The sequence below is a fragment of the Macaca thibetana genome, chromosome 7 (assembly GCF_024542745.1).
Source record: "Macaca thibetana thibetana isolate TM-01 chromosome 7, ASM2454274v1, whole genome shotgun sequence".
Classification (NCBI taxonomy): domain Eukaryota; kingdom Metazoa; phylum Chordata; class Mammalia; order Primates; family Cercopithecidae; genus Macaca; species Macaca thibetana.
The window spans coordinates 129161712-129175939 of NC_065584.1; the positions used below are offsets into that span (position 1 = coordinate 129161712).

A 14228-nucleotide genomic window follows, 5' to 3' on the forward strand; every position below is an offset into this window, starting at 1 on the left:
CCCAGCTCAGCTCTAGGGAGCTGTCCCACAAAGGGACAGAAATGAGGGACAGGCTAGGAGAAGGAAGAGAAGTACTTCCCAACGGACATCACCAGTCACCGTCCGAGTGTGGTGATGCCTTGCTGCTGACACCCACCATCTGACTGTTGCTGCCCTTTCTGTTTAAGTTATTCATAGCAGCCTGGGCCAGGACCTGTTTGCTGCTCCTGCCTTTAAAAGTCCCAGCTCCTCCCCTGCTTACCCATTAAAGGGCCAGCATCCTCCAACCTTTGGGGCCTGATGGAAATATGAGAACATAGTTTAATGATTAAAAAAATCCTTGAACAGAGAAAAGACATAAATTGCATTTTAGCCATCCATGGTTTTTAGTATAGTTTATTGGGATTGATATTTGGGGACAGATATTTAAAAAGAGGATCCCTGTTTTCCACACCCTTCATTGGTACTTTGTGAGGTTGCATTTCATTTAATCCCTCGGTTTTGCTTCAACAAACTTGGATAGGAAAGTCCTGGGTAGATCTTGGGGAGGATGCCTAGCAACCAAGTTCCTGGTGCTTCAGGGCAGCGTACTTGAAGCCCTCAAGTCCACCTGATGATGCTTGCCCTTCACCGGGTCATGTGAGCTTAAGTCAGCTACTCAGCTCGGACTGATGAGAGACCCCTGTGAATTTGGAAGCCAGATCTTCACGGTAAAAACACTTTTGCATGAGATACACAATCTTACATCTTCTTGGCTGCTCTAATGGCAAACTGGTCCAGAAGCTCAGGAGTAAAAACAAATCAACAACAACAAAAACAGAAACATAGCCGCTCCTGGTAGGCAAAACCCAACACCCTCCCAAGCCTCATCTAACCCTTGGTTCTGTGCCCACACCCTGTGTCCAGCTGAAACCCACATGACTTTGTAGAAGTTCTGAATAAAAATAAAAAGTAAGTTAATTTCCCTACATCAAAGATGAAAGTTAGAATCCTCTTGTCATCGTGATAAGATCATGATTCTCGGTGCCTTTAAAGGAAAATATTTGTTTCAGAAGTTTTACTGCAGGTCATAAACGATATGGGTGGGGGAACATATATAAGTAGCTTGAAAGTTACTGAAAAACTTCTCATATATCTGAATTGGGTTCTGACTTTTTTTTTTTTTTTTTTTTTTTTTTTTTTTTTTTGTGAGCTAGCATCTCACTCTGTCACCCAGGCTAGAGGGCAGTGGCATGATCTGGGCAGCCTCCATCTCCCGGGTTCAAGAGATTCTCCTGCCTCAGCCTCCCGAGTAGCTGGGATTATAGGCAGCCACTACCATACCCAGCTAATTTTTGAATATATATATTTTTTTCAGTAGAAACAGCGTTTTGCCATGTTGGCCAGGCTTGTCTCAAACTCCTGACCTCAAGTAATCCACCTGCCTTGGCCTTCCAAAGTGCTGGGATTACAGGCACGAGCCACCACACCCGGCCAGGTTCTGGCCTTTTTGGTAATGTTATTCAGCTGTTTCTCTCAGACACTTCCTAATAACGTACTTTGGCACTATTAACCAAAGGACCAAATGGTGAATTTCAGTGTTCTAGAGGTGATTCATCAGGTTGTTGTAGAGATAGATCTTAAGGAGAAACTTGTTGCATGAAGATTTTCATTCTGAAGGGACTTCTGGTATTGACTAGTACCAAAGCAGGTGGATTAGGGCTCAGTCTTTAAGATCACAGCCCTGCCCTGGCTGTTCAGAGTTTCACTTGGGACCTACTGTTTTTTATGAAGGTCCCCTGCCCTTATCTCATATGTCTACTGATCCTCTAGATGTTCTAACTTTCCTGCCATCATTTAATTATGTTAAGTTTAAGCCAAGCCTATGCTAGGTTTGGGGTACACAATGAATAAAGCAGATGCTTCCCACAGCCTCTTAGAGCTTCTTCTAGAATAAGAAGTACACACAGGTACACAGGATTGTTGGATCAGATTTTAAAAAGACATTAGAGTGACTCATACCTGTAATCCCAGCACTTTGGGAAGCTGAGGCAGGAGGATCATTTGAGCCCAGGAGTTCAAGATAAGCCTGGGCAACATAGGAAGACTCTGTCTCTATTAAACAATTTTTCTTAAAGAAAAAAAAATGACATTAGAAATATTTAAATTTGCTGCATAAAACACTTTTATGGGGAGATTTTTAAATCCATTGTTTCAGGTTATTTAACAGCAGTAGATCTAGTCTGGCTTTCAATTTCTTCTTGAGTTTTAAGTTATATATCTTCTAGGAATTTGTCCATGTGTCTATTTCTTGTAAATTTTCAAATTTGTTGGCATAAAGTTGTTCATAGTATAAGAGTATTTAAAAATCCATGCTATAACTATACTTTGTCTTTCCTACCCCCTTTTATTTACTTATTTTGAGACAGAGTCTTGCCTGTCACCCAGGCTGGAGTGCAGTGGCACAGTCTCAGCTCACTGCAACCTCCACCTCCCGTGTTCAAGCAATTCTCCTGCCTCAGCCTCCAAAGCAGCTGAGATTACAGGTGCATACCACCATGCCTGGCCAATTTTTGTATTTTTTTTTTTTAGTAGAGATGGGCTTTCACCATGTTGGGCAGGCAGGTCTCCAACTCCTGGCTTCAAGTGATCCACCTGCCTTGGCCTCCCGGAGTGCTAGAATTACAGGTGTGAGTCACTGCGTCCGACCCTTTGTCTCCCTTTTTATTCCTAATATTATTCATCTCCTCCTTTGTTCTTCTTTCCAGAGTTTGTCTGTTTTATTAGTCTTTTAAAAGAACCATATATGTCAGGTTTCCTTCAGGAAATAGATGGTGTACTAAAACTGGATAATCTAATAAAGAGATATTTATAAAAGTATAGAAAGAGTATAGTGAAACCACAAGTAATAGCAGAATCCCCTGGGACTGGGACAAGAGGATGGAACAGTCACCAGAACCTGGAGAGAGAGAAGGCTGCCTGGCTTCAGATAATGTCAGCATCTGTGCCGTATGAGTTCCAATGTGGCAGCCCTCTCCTAAATTATACCCATTCCCTCTGGATCTGGGATCTGCTCCCTCCCCTTGCCCCTGAGGTCTGGGGGTGGGAAAGGCTCCCCACTCTTGCTAGTTCCAGGGTGCTTCACTGTCCTTTACAAGTTTCCTGTTCACAGCTTGATGAATATTCCCTTTCGGACATGCTCCTCAGTTACAGCACTTGAATGTGCCATCTGCTTCCTGTTGGGAGCATGACTGACACTGCTCCATCACCAGCCTGCTGAGCTGTTCTTTAATTTGTCCTTGTTCAGCTTCCTCTCCCATCCATCTCTCATTAGTGATTCTAAAAGATAGGGATTATCCTCCAGTCCTCCACACAACTCCCATCTTTTCTCTCAGCAGTCAACCTCACCTCTTATGTTATGGGGAAAATAGAGGCCACTGGGGCTGATCTACTTCAATTCATACTTAGAGGAAATTATACACAGCCACAGGCCTCCTCACCTTGTACTTCCAGGTGGGGGGCCCTCCTCCTCTTCAAGTCCAGACTCTCTTCCTGGATGTTTGGCCCTTCAGCCACTTCTCTCTGTGTCTTGAGCCTTTCTGTTTCCCCTCTTTTTCTTAGAGTATAGCATAGAAATATCAGGATGTGTCCACTTCTTGGAGACAAATCCGCGTCTTGTTTTTGTTCCTTATTTTAACTGCCCTTTAGGTCTCTCCTACCCAACAAACCAAACTTCTCCATTTCCTCACATCATTCCTTCAACTGTTGCTTTCTGGCTTTTGACTCCATCATAGTGGTGGCAACAGGGACAAACAGACATAATCTCCATAAGCCCCTTCAATACTTTTTCTGGACAATTGACAATTATTTGATGTGTTAGTGCTCTGCAAATGCAGGGTCAAGACAAGTCCCCTACCCATATTTCCACCTAGATGCCACCTATATAATTCTCGGGTTAAAAAATATATATCTGGAGTTACCATTACTAGTTACTCTGCAGAGACTTTTCTCGATACCATTACCAATGATTTTTCTTTCTTTCTTTTTATTTTTAGAGATGGGGTCTCACTCTTTCACCCAGGCTGGAGTGCAGTGGCGTGATTATAACTCACTGCAAACTTGAACTTCTGGACTCAAGCAATCCTCCTGCCTCAACCTTCCAAGTAGCTGGGACTATGGCGTACACAACCACAGCCAGCTAATTTTTAAAATTTTTGTAGAGATGGCATCTCACTTTGTTGCCCAGACTGGTCTCAAACTCCTGGGCTCAAGTTGTTCTCTCACCTTGGCCTCCCAAAGTGCTGGGATTACAGATGTGAGCCACCTCTTTCGGCTGTGATTTCTTAACTGTAAGTGCAAAAGATATGTTTCAGTGCTGACCTTAGCTGAAGTCTCTCAGCATTCAACACTGCTGATCATGTCCTCCTTGGATCTTTGCGCTCCCACAGCTTCCCAACACTTGTGTCCTGGCTCTTCCCGTACCTCTTGGGTCATCTTTCTTTGGCCCTTTTCCTGCTCCCTTTATCTTCTTCCCATCCCTTGAATATCCACTTCCTCAGGCTACTTCTCAGTCCTCTATATATAAAAAATTCTTAATCTGAGGATCCCCTGAAATTGTGTATATGTTGGTGTGGTTTTCAATATGTTCAGTTTTCTGGAAAGAGCATCCATAGCTTTTATCACGTCCCAAAGGGATCAAGGATCCGCAAAGGTTAAATCCTCTGCAACCTGATATCCCTGGGCAATCTCATCTCATGCTGATGATTTCCAAGTTCTTTTGTCAGATCGGACACTCCCCAACTTACAACACCTCAGTGTTTCTCATGTCCCATTCTTTACATAAGGCCCTTTACAATCTGACCCTGACTGTCATAGAAGGCAACCAGTCTCCTATCTTAAAGTTCCCTGCCTTCTAGATTGAGTTTCAGAAACAGTAAACCGCTTTTAGCTGCGTGGGGAAATTAGGGTTCCACTTGAGTCTTCTCTCATAATCGCTGTGCACCAGGTTGTCCCTACCCTGGAGACCTCTTGCCCTTGGTCTGGGAGGTATATTCTGTTGTTGATTGAGGCAGCTTCCTGTCCCAGTTCTGTCTTTTCAATGATATTGAAAGTGTGTATCTTAGCAGGTAATATGCTGTGCATTGTGTCATATAAGCAAAATGAAGTTACACAGTAAGAGTTATTTGAATTGGAAGATGATTTCTGAATTGTCTTATTCTAATATTCTAGTTATTCGAATGGGAAAAACAAACTCGGCTCAGGCTTCATCTCCTCCAGGAGGCCTTCTCAGATAGGCTTTTCCCTTCCAGCTTGGATAGTCGCTCTTATGTGTGCTCATTGATCCTTACGCCTTTTGCTCATTGCACCTACCACACTGTGTTGTCATTCTGTTTCTAAATTTGTCACTCCCACTTGTAAGCAGAGATGTTCCTCATCTCTGTGCCCCTGGCACTTAACACAGTCTCTGGAACAGAGTAGGTTCTTAGTAGATGTTGACTGAGCTGAACTGTAATGAAAAATTATGGACCTTCCCTGAGAGAGTGACTTCTTCAGAGGGGTTTCTTGCCAGCCACCTGGGTGTGTCCTACTCCAGGCCACTCCTCACGTTGTTCCCAAGAAATTTCATTCTGAGAAACAAACCAGAATATCTAAGCCAGAGATCATAAAAGAAAAGATACATAGATTTCACTAAAGAAAGTAAAACTTCTCTATTGAAGACATATTTATGCCAAAGTAAATGCTACATGGAGCAAAGATTTAAACATAAAAAAAAATCTCAAAAAGGTGACTGGCAAGATGGCTGAATAGGAATAGCTCCAGTCTGTAGCTCCAAGAGAGATCAATGCAGAAAGTGGGTGATTTCTGTATTTCCAACTGAGGTACCCAGCTCATCTCATTGGGACTGGTTAGACAGTGGGCGCAGCCCAAGGAGGCGAGCCGAGGCAGGGAGGGGCATTGCCTCACCTGGAAAGTGCAAGGGGTTGGGGAACTTCCTTACCTAGCCAAGGGACTGTGAGAGACTGTGCCTTGAGGGAGGTGCACTCCAGCCCAGATACTATACTTTTCCCATGCTCTTCACAACCCACAGAACAGGAGATTCCCTCAGGTGCCTACGCCACTAGGGCCCTGGGTTTCAAGCACAAAACTGGGTGGCTGTTTGGGCAGACACTGAGCTAGCTGCAGGAGTTTTTTTTTTTTCATACTCCAGTGGCACCTGGAATGCCAGTGAGACAGAACCATTCACTCCCCTGGGAAGGGGGCTGAAGCCAGGGAGCCGAGTGGTCTAGCTCAGTGGATGCCACCCCCCCAGAGCCCAGCAAGCTGAGATCCACTGGCTTGAAATTCTCGCTGCCAGCACAGCAGTCTGAAGTCAACCTGGGACACTTGAGCTTGGTGGGGGGAGGGGCATCCGCCATTACTGAGGCTTGAGTAAGTGGTTTTCCCCTCACAGTGTAAACAAAGCCGCCAGGAAGTTCAAACTGGGTGGAGCACACCGCAGTTCTGCAAAGCTGCTGTAGCCAGACTGCCTCTCTAGATTCTTCCTCTCTGGGCAGGGCATCTCTGAAAGAAAGGCAGCAGTCCCAGTCAGGGGCTTATAGATAAAACTCCCATCTCCCTGGGACAGAGCACTTGGTGGAAGGGGCAGATGTGGGCACAGCTTCAGCAGACTTCAACATTCCTGCCTGCTGACTCTGAAGAGAGCAGCGGATTTCCCAGCATAGTGCTCAAGCTCTGCTAAGGGAAAGACTGCCTCTGCAAGTGGGTCCCTGACCCCTATGCTTCCTGACTGTGAGACACCGCCCAGCAGGGGTCGACAGACACCTCATACAGGAGAGCTCCAGCTGGCATCTGGTGGGTGCCCCTCTGGGATGAAGCTTCCAGGGGAAGGAACAGGCAGCAATCTTTGCCTTTCTGTAGCCTCCACTGGTGATACCCAGGAAAACAGGGTCTGGAGTGGACCTCCAGCAAACTCCAGCAGACCTGCAGCAGAGGGGCCTGTTAGAAGGAAAACTAACAGAAAGGAACAGCATCAACATCAACAAAAAGAACATCCACACAGAAACCCCATCCGAAGGTTACCAACATCAAAGACCAAAAGTAGATACATCCATGAAGACGAGGAAAAACCAGCACAAAAAGGCTGAAAATTCCAAAAACCAGAACACTTCTTCTCCTCCAAAGGATCACAACTCCTTGCCAGCAAGGGAACAAAACTGGAGAGAATGAATTTGATGAATTGACAGAACTAGGCTTCAGAAGGCCGGTAATAACAAACTGCTCCAAGCTAAAGGAGCATGTTCTAACCCAATGCAAGGAAGCTAAGCAGCTTGAAAAAAGGTTGGAGGAATTGCTAACTAGAATAACCAGTTTAAAGAAGAACATAAATGACTTGATGGAGCTGAAAAATACAGCACAATAACTTTGTGAAGCATACACAAGTATCAATAGCCGAATCGATCAAGCAGAAAAAAGAATACTGGTGATTGAAGATCAACTTAATGAAATAAAGCAAGGAGACAAGATTAGAGAAAAAAGAATGAGGCCGGGCGCGGTGGCTCAAGCCTGTAATCCTAGCACTTTGGGAGGCCGAGATGGGCGGATCACAAGGTCAGGAGATCGAGACCATCCTGTCTAACCTGGTGAAACCCCGTCTCTACTAAAAAATACAAAAAACTAGCCGGGCGAGGTGGCAGGCGCCTGTAGTCCCAGCTACTCGGGAGGCTGAGGCAGGAGAATGGCGTGAACCCAAAAGGCGGAGCTTGCAGTGAGCTGAGATCCGGCCACTGCACTCCAGCCTGGGCGACAGAGCGAGACTCCGTCTCAAAAAAAAAAAAAAAAAAAAAAAAAAAAAAAAAAAAAAAAAAAGAATGAAAAGGAACAAACAAAACCTCTAAGAAATATGAGATTATGTGAAAAGACCAAATCTATATTTGATTGGTGTACCTGAAAGTGATGGGGAGAATGGAACCAAGTTAGAAAACACTCTTCAGGATATTATCCAGGAGAACTTCCCCAACCTAGCAAGACAGGCCAACATTCAAATTCAGGAAATACAGGGAACACCACAAAGATACTCCTTGAGAAAAGCAACCCCAGACACATAATCATCAGATTCACCAAGGTTGAAATGAAGGAAAAAATGTTAAGGGTAGCCAGAGAGAAAGGTAGGGTTACCCAGAAAGGTAAGTCCATCAGACTAACAGTGGATCTCTCTGCAGAAACCCTACAAGCCAGAAGAGAGTGGGGACTAATATTTAACATTCTTCAAGAAAAGAATTTTCAACCCAGAATTTCATATCCAGCCAAAGTAAGCTTCATAATTAAAGGAGAAATAAAATCCTTTACAGACAAGCAAATGCTGAGAGATTGTGTCACCACCAGGCCTACCTTACAAGAGCTCCTGAAGGAAGCACTAAACATGGAAAGAAACAACCGATACCAGCCACTGCAAAAACATACCAAATTGTAAAGACCATCAACACTATGAAGAAACTGCATCAATTAACAGGCAAAATAACCAGCTAGCATCATAATGACAGGATCAAATTCACACATAACAATATTAACCTTAAATGTAAACGGGCTAAATGCCCCAATTAAAAGACACACACTAGCAAATTGGATAAAAAGTCAACACCCTGCCAGGCAAGGTGGCTCACGCCTGTAATCCTAGCACTTTGGGAAGCCAAGGCAGACGGATCATGAGGTCAAGAGATTAAGACCATCCTGGCCAACATGGTGAAACCCTGTCTCTACTAAAAATACAAAAAATTAGCTGGGCGTGGTGGCACATGCGTGTAATCCCAGCTACTTGGCAGGCTGAGGCAGGAGAATTGCTTGAACCTGGGAGACAGAGGTTGCAGTGAGCCAAGATTGTGCCTTTGCACTCCAGCCTGGGCAACAGAGCGAGACTCCTCACTCTGTCTCAAAAAAAAAAAAAAAAAAAAAAAAAAAGTCAAGACCCATCAGTGTGCTGTATTCAGGAGACCCATCTCGCATGCAAAGACACACATAGGTTCAAAATAAAGGGATGGAGGAATATTTACCAAGGAAATGGAAAGCAAATAAAGCAGGGGTTGCAATCCTAGTCTCTGATAAATCAGACTTTAAACCAATGAAGATCAAAAGAGACAAAGAAGGGCATTACATAATGGTAAAGGAATCAATGCAGCAAGAAGAGCTAACTATCCTAAATATATATGCACCCAATACAGGAGCACCCAGATTCATAAAGCAAGCTCTTAGAGACCGACAAAGAGATGTAGACTCCCACACAATAATAGTGGGAGACTTTAACACTCCATTGTCAATATTAGACAGATCAACGAGACAGAAAATTAACAAGGATATTCAGGACTTGAACTCAGCTCTGGACCAAGTGGACTTAATAGACATCTACAGAACTCTCCACCCCAAATTAACAGAATGTACATTCTTCTCAGCACCACATTGCACTTCTTCTAAAATTGACCACATAATTGGAAGTGAAACCCTCCTCAGCAAATGCAAAAGAATGGAAATCATAACAAACAGTCTCTCAGACCACAGTGCAATGAAATTAGAACTCAGGGTTAAGAAACTCAAAACCACACAACTACATGGAAACTGAACAACGTGCTCCTGAGTGACTACTGGGTAAATAACGATATTAAGGCAGAAATAAAGAAGTCTTTGAAACCAATGAGAACAAAGACACAACGTACCAGAATCTCTGGGCCACATTTAAAGCAGTGTTTAGAGGGAAATTTATAGAACTAAATGCCTACAAGAGAAAGTAGGAAAGATCTAAAATCAACACCCTAACATCACAATTAAAAGAACTAGAGAAACAAGAGCAAACAAATTCAAAAGCTAGCAGAAGACAAGAAATAACTAAGATCAGAGCAAAACTGAAGGAGATAGAGACAGAAAAACCCTTCAAAAAATCAGTGAATCCAGGAGCTGGTTTTTTGAAAAGATCAATAAAATAGATAGACCACTAGCCAGACTAATAAAGAAGAAAAGAGAGACACAATAAAAAATGATAAAGGGGATATCACCACTGATCCCACAAAAATACAAACTACCATCAGAGAATACTATAAACACCTCTATGCAAATAAACTAGAAAATCTAGAAGAAATGGATAAATCCCTAGACACATACACCCTCCCAAGACTAAACCTGGAAGAAGCTGAATCCCTGAATAGACCAATAACAAGTTCTGAAATTGAAGCAGTAATGAATAGCCTACTAATCAAAAAAGTCCAGGACCAGATGGACTCACAGCCGAATTCTACCAGAGGTATAATGAGGAACTGGTACCATTCCTTCTGCAACTATTCCAAACAATAGAAAAAGAGAGAATCCTCCCTAACTCATTTTATGAGGCCAGCATCATCGTGATACCAAAACCTGGCAGAGACACAACAAAAAAAGAAAATTTCAAAGGCCAATATCTCTGATGAACATTGATGTGAAAATCTTCAATAAAATACTGGCAGACCAAATCCAGCAGCACATCAAAAAGCTTATCCATCACGATCAATTCAGCTTCATCCCTGGGATGCAAGGCTAGTTCGACATACGCAAATCAGTTAATGTAATCCATCACATAAACAGAACCAATGACAAAAACCACATGATCATCTCAATAGATGCAGAAAAGGCCTTTGACAAAATTCAACACCCCTTCATGCTAAAAACTCTCAATAAACTAGGTATTGAGGAATGTATCTCAAAATAATAGGAGCTATTTATGACAAACCCACAGCCAATATCATACTGAATGGGCAAAAACTGGAAGCATTCCCCTTGAAAACCAGCACAAGACAAGGATGCCTTCTCTCACCACTCCTATTCAACATAGTTTTGGAAGTTCTGGCCAGGGCAATCAGGCAAGAGAGAGAAATAAAGGGTATTCAAATAGGAAGAGAGGAAGTCAAATTGTCTCTGCAGATAACATGATTGTATATTTAGAAAACCCCATTGTCTCAGCCCAAAATCTCCTTAAGCTGATAAGCAATTTCAGCAAAATCTCAGGATACACAATCAATGTGCAAAAATCACAAGCATTGCTATACACCAATAATAGACAAACAGAGACCCAAATCATGAGTGAACTCCCAGTCACAAATGCTACAAAGAGAATTAAATACCTGGGAATCCAATTTACAAGGGATGTGAAGGACCTCTTCAAGGAGAGCTACAAACCACTGCTCAAGGAAATAAGAGAGGACACAAACAAATGGAAAATCATTCCATGCTCATGGATAGGAAGAATCAGTATCATGAAAATGACCAAAGTAATTTATAGATTCAATGCTATCCCCATCAAACTACCATTGACTTTCTTCGCAGAATTAGAAAAAACTACTTTAAATTTCATATGGAACCAAAAAAGAGGCAAGTCAATCCTAAGCACAAAAAAACAGAGCTGGAGGCATCATGCTACCTGACTTCAAACTATACTACAAGGCTACAGTAACCAGAACAGCATGGTACTGGTACCAAAACAGATATATAGACCAATGGAACTGAACAGAGGCCTCAGAAATAACACTACACATCTACAACCATCTGATCTTTGACAAACCTGAGAAAAATAAGCAGTGGGGGAAAGGATTCCCTATTTAATAAATGGTGTTGGGAAGACTGGCTATCCATATGCAGAAAACTGAAACTGGACCCCTTCCTTGTACTTTATATACAAAAATTAACTCAAGATGGATTAAATACTTAAATGTAAGATCGAATTTAAATAAAAGCACTAGAAGAAAACCTAGGCAATAGCATTCAGGACATAGGCATGGGCAAAGACTCCATGACTAAAACAACAAAAGCAATGGCAACAAAAGCCAAAATTGACAAATGGGATCTAATTAAACTAAAGAGCTTCTGCACAGCAAAAGAAACTGTCATCAGAGTGGACGGGCAACCTACAGAATGGGAGAAAAATATTGCAATCTATCCATCTGACAAAGGGCTAATATCCAGAATCTACAAAGAACTTAAACAAATTTACAAGAATAAAACAAACAACCCCATCAAAAAGTGGGTGAAGGATATGAACAGACACTTCTCAAAAGAAGACATTTATGCAGCCAACAAACATATGAAAAAAAGTTCATCATCACTGGTCATTAGAGAAATGGAAATCAAAACCACAATGAGATACCATCTCATGCCAGTTAGAATGGTGATCATTAAAAAGTCAGGAAACAACAGATGCTGGAGAGGATGTGGAGAAATAAGAATACTTTTACACTGTTGGTGGAAATGTAAATTAGTTCAACCATTGTGGAAGACAGTGCGGTGATTCCTCAAGGATCTTGAATCAGAAGTACCATTTGACCCAGCAGTCCCATTCCTGGGTATATACCCAAAGGGTTATAAATAATTCTACTATAAAGACACATGCACAGGTATGTTTACTGCAGCATTGTTCACAATAGCGAAGACTTGGAACCAACCCAAATGCCCATCAATGATAGCCTGGATAAGGAAAATGTGGCACATATACACCATGGAATACTATGCAGCCATTAAAAAGGATGAGTTCATGTCCTTTGCAGGGACATGGATGAAGCTGGACACCATCATTCTTAGCAAACTAACACAACAGAAAACCAAACACTGCATGTTCTCACTCATAAGTGGGACTTGAACAATGAGAATACATGGACACAGGGCGAGGAACATCACACACTAGGGCCTGTTGTGGGGTGGGGGACTAGGGGAGGGATAGCATTAGGAGAAATACCTAATGTAGATGACTGGTTGATGGGTGCAGCAAACCACCATGGCATGTGTATACCTGTGTAACAAACCTGCACGTTCTGCACAAGTATCCCAGAACTTAAAGTATAATAATAAAAAAGAAATCTCAAAACTACTAAAAGAAAATATGTGAATGTTGGCCAAGCATGGTGTCTCACGCCTGTAATCCCAGCACTTTGTGAGGCTGAGGCGGGCGGATCACCTGAGGTCGGAAGTTCGAGACTAGCCTGACCAACATGGAGAAACCCCATCTCTACTAAAAATACAAAAAATAGCCATCCCGGTACTTTGGGAGGCCAAGGCAGGTGGATCACTTGAGGTCAGGAGTTCGAGACCAGCCTCACCAACATAGCAAAAACCCGACTCTACTGAAAAACAAGTTATGGGTATGGTGGCATGTTCCTGTAATCCCAGTTACTTGGGAGGCTGAGGCACAAGAATTGCTTGAACCCGGGAGGCGGAGATTGCAGTGAGCTGAGAACACGGCACCACTGCACTCCATCCAGCTTGAGCCATAGAGTGAGACTCTGTCTCAAATAAATAAATAAAATAAAAAAATATATAAAGTAAAGCTGGGAATGGTGGTGCGTACCTGTAGTACCATCTACTCAGGAGGCTAAGACAAGGCCAGCCTAGGCAACATAAAGAGACTCTGTCTCAAATAAATAGATAAATAAATAAGATACAAAGTAAAACAAGGAGATACAATTGGTGATAATGACCAGCTGGGGAAGAGTGTGGGGAGATAACTATCTTCCTTATTTTATAAAGGGAGGGTAACCTGGTACAAAGACTCTGGAGGCAGTTTCACAGTGTATAGGCTGAATTATAATAGGGAAAACCTGCGAACATCCTCAATACAGGATTAGGTAAAAATGTATGGCATGTTTATATAATGAAATACTGTGAACACATGAAAAAACAATATAGATCTCTATTATAGAAATAGATATACTGTCCATGATAAATGGTTAAATAAAACGCAGTTTGCAGAGAAATCTCTGCACAATGATTGCATCTTTGTAAACATATATATTCATATTCATATCTGTATATGGATAGACAAAGAATAAACAATGCACTAGCAGTGGTTATGTCTGGTTTATAGAATAACAGGTAATTTAAATGGTTATCTTTATCCTTACCTATATTGTCTGAAGTTTTCATAATGGCCATGAATTTTATAATTAGAAAAAATAAAGCTATGTGGATAAGGTTTGTAAAAGAGCAAACAAAAAATACCCCAAAGACAAACAAAAAGAAAAAAAAAAAACCCAGCTCTGTTGGCACCTGCATCACAGTCTAAAGGATAAAGTTCACATTCTTTACCTTGACACTAAGGTCTTCTGCAGGCTCTTCCTGATAGGGCTAATTTCTGGTATCGTAATCTATTTATAGCCTATAACCAGAGCCTATCAGCTCACCAGAGGAGGAACTTTCCCCAGTGCTGAGGAGCTAGCAGGCACTCAGTAAAGAATCCTTGAGTGACTGTGGTGAACACTGAGATCAGA

The 14228-nt window shown here is 42.3% G+C and overlaps 1 protein-coding gene across 6 annotated transcripts in view; it reads right to left on the reverse strand.

Moving 5' to 3' along the window:
* Positions 1–14228, reverse strand: part of PATL2 (PAT1 homolog 2) — a 44736-nt gene that overhangs the window by 11528 nt on the left and 18980 nt on the right. Inside the window, exon 1 of one of the 6 annotated variants that reach the window (XM_050799479.1) lies at positions 242–2065. The exons of the other annotated variants lie outside the window; for them this stretch is intronic. The gene's annotated coding sequence lies outside the window, so the exon portion shown is untranslated. Of the gene's footprint in view, positions 1–241; positions 2066–14228 lie in introns of those variants that run through there. 6 annotated transcript variants of the gene reach the window in all.